This window comes from Barbatula barbatula (assembly GCF_947034865.1).
Source record: "Barbatula barbatula genome assembly, chromosome: 5".
Classification (NCBI taxonomy): Eukaryota; Metazoa; Chordata; class Actinopteri; order Cypriniformes; family Nemacheilidae; genus Barbatula; species Barbatula barbatula.
This window is the reverse complement of record NC_136769.1, coordinates 9,689,193-9,692,540: the sequence shown is the minus strand read 5'-3', so window position 1 is coordinate 9,692,540 and position 3,348 is coordinate 9,689,193.

Genomic DNA, 3,348 nt, shown 5'->3' with positions numbered 1-3,348 from the left:
CAGGGAGCTTTATTTGTTCTGGCGAGACATGCATACAACATGCAAACAAGACAGACAGCACACATAAGTGACTATAACAGTTCACTCTAGCAGAGAGGCAGGAAGTGGATCTTTCTCATGTGGAGGCAAGGAAAGAAAATAAGGAGTTCTTCTTGGCTCAAGTCACTAGAGAACAGTTCCCATAGCACACTTCTCAAGCATCCTCCACACACACACACAGACGCAGTGGATGTGCCGAATTCCAACATGTCTCAGGGGTATAGGGTCGTGACTTTAATGGTAATGAATGACGTAGACACTCCTTCCCACAGAACAAACTCACTGAGAGACTGCACAAACATACCCGCAAACATACACAAAGTATGAAGTATGTCAGTTTAATGGTGACCGCCGGGTCAAGTGGTTAACCAACGAGAAAACCTTTGACCTTGTACAGTTGGTCATAAATTCCTTCTCAGATTATCTATACACAAGTATGGAACAAATAACAGAACGTAAGTTTCCTGGGATCCTGCTTTTGCCAGAACCACAATAATCATCTTCTGTTGACAGGTAGAGTATTGGTACTCTATTTATTCTAGTCACTGAGGTGCAATGGAGAAGAAAAATGGATGCGGTTCTGTCATTTTTGTTCCAAAAAGTCGGTGTGTTGGCATAGCAGCTAAGAGTGTAACTAATAAAGGTCCAATTGCCCCGCTAAACAGTACAAGAAACACAGAACAATAGTCCACAGTACACACTCCAGCTATTTAATGGTCAAGGTGTTTATTCTTTACGCAACAAGCATCAACAAACAGAATAAACTGGGATCCTCAAAACTCACTCCAGTGGTTAAGCCAGTGTTGGTGCGGAATGTTGCTACGTTGTGTTTTTTGAAAAAACAAGTCTTCTCCTTTAACAGGTTTGCTCATACCTGTCCTTGCATAATAAACTGGATGAAGAGAATGTAAAAAAATACAACAAAACATTTTAAAATCACCCACTAGGTAATGTATTTGTTGATTGTGTCATTTTCATCAACTATGCAATACTGAGGTTTTTACACATAAACATTACCTGGTCAGGACAAATAATTCAATTGTGTTCTAGCCCTGATAACTTTAGCAGAAAAACCCAAATGTGCCTTGTGCTGACAAAGCTGGAAAAATGTAAAATTGAGGGATTTCCAAACCCATGTTCACACATACACACACCGTTTACTGTATACTGTTAGGTTTGCTATGCTGAGGTTGCGGCATTATACATGGAAACATTAAGGTAATTGTTTGCGTCTTGGCTTTTTTTATTTGTTCTCAAGTTAAACATTTAAAAGTGCGCAAAAACCTTATCTGTCGCATGTAGGCCAACATGTACTAATAGAAAGTATTACTTCTTGACATCGCCATGGTGTTTTTGCCATCATTGTGTACTGTAAGCTACCTGCTGTCAATACACTCTTATCTGTCCCTATCGCAGTTGGAAAGCTGGCAATCTGATCTCAGACAAGAGTGCAAAATGACAGGAAATTCCACTTTGTGCGACTCATAATAGTACAGAAGATGCTTTAAAACCAGGCCAGAAACCTCTTACATAAGTGTACAGAGACTTTAACGAAATGTGTATTTCTCTTGGGGAGCAGGTTACATTAAAAATAGAACATGTCCACTGCCTTAAGTTGTAGGCCTACTTAATTTTTGTTTTAAAACTGAGTATTGTACCTGTTAGATCAAATAGTAGAGCATTGCGTTAACAGTGAAGGTTGTGGGTTTGTTTTACAGGGAAGAAAATACTCTTGAATGCACTGTCAGTAAAGTAACCTGCAAAATGCATTCATATCATTCTTCATGGAGATTTAAAAGTGCATGTTGTAGGTTTTCCCAATATATCCAATATGTCTGCTCTGTGTACCTTTTCTTGATTGTCGTGTGCAGGGGTGCCGCTAGGGTTTCTGGGCCCTCTGGCAAATTTTTTATCCGGGCGTTTTATCCAAAGAGTTATTGCATATTGCTTTCAATAAGAGACAGAAAATAAAAAAATGTGAACAGTTTATTTCAATAACTAACATTTTGCATACATATCTGTGCAAATAATTATAACTGTATACAGTACAAGTCACAAGCATTGTATCCTCCCTCTCTCTTGCCATTTCTTATTGTTAAAGTGCCAAACGCCATGTTTTTCTCTCAGTAAAATCTTTGATCAGATCTTTGAAATCAAGCTGTCTTGCTAAATCATGTTCAATAGACAGCACGGCAAAACATTTATTCTTTCCTGACACATTGTGGCTCTGAGGTAGTTCTTCACTAGATTGAGCTACTTTCTCCCTTAAATAAGACTAGATCAAGAAATGCTTGACCAAAACTTGTATTATTATTATTATCATCATCATATTCATAACATGTTTCACACACCAGGGGCCAGTTTCAGAATATTAACCCTGAAATGAGGGAAACTCTGGGTTTTCCGTTTCTGAATGTGAGGTATGTCAACCCCTGAGTATGTGTCCATCTCCTCCTTTTAAGTGGTGTACCCCATTAATACTCAGTGACTAATATGTCATATTTTATTTTGTAGAGGATCCTGTATGTGAAGATGCTGCATTAATAAATAGAGATGTACTCTGTTTATTAATGCAGCCTCTCTTTACAAACAGGATCCTCTATAAAATAAAATATGACATATTAGTCACAGAGATGTACGAGCAATTTAGGATCCGACTGCAATGTTGTCATTTCCCTGTGCATTTTTATTAAAACTGTATTGTCTTTTTTTACAGTGAATTAGATACATCAAAATATATCTCATCCATCATTACATCAATTACATCAGCCATCGTACATGTATTACACTGTAAAAAAAAAACGTTATTTTACAGGTAATATTCTGTATTTTTTTACAGAATTTCCCCATTTTTTCATTAAACAGTAAAATGCTGTTGTTTAACAGATATTTGCTGTAATTAAAAGTTTTACCATTAAAATGACAGTGTTTCATTGTAAATAACAATTACATAAAAATTATGTTTTTTAAAGGCATTTCATACTATTTTTACAGATTAAAAATTTATTTTTACAGAAAATTACAGTTAATTTTTACAGATTTAAAAGATGTATTTTTACAGACAATTATTGTAAATGTTTTATTGATTATTTTCCTGTTCCGGACAAAAATGTATGTAAAATTACATAAATCAGTGAATTGAAAGTGTTTTAAATGTATCCCCCTTGAGAATGTTCCCCAGGAATAACTTTCTCCAGGGTGCAATGTCTGTTAATATAATAATAGCACATTATAGCAAACTCCAAATGAACTATATTATTTTTATAAATTATCAACAATGTAAAATGTGGTTTATTTAGGGTTTCACCA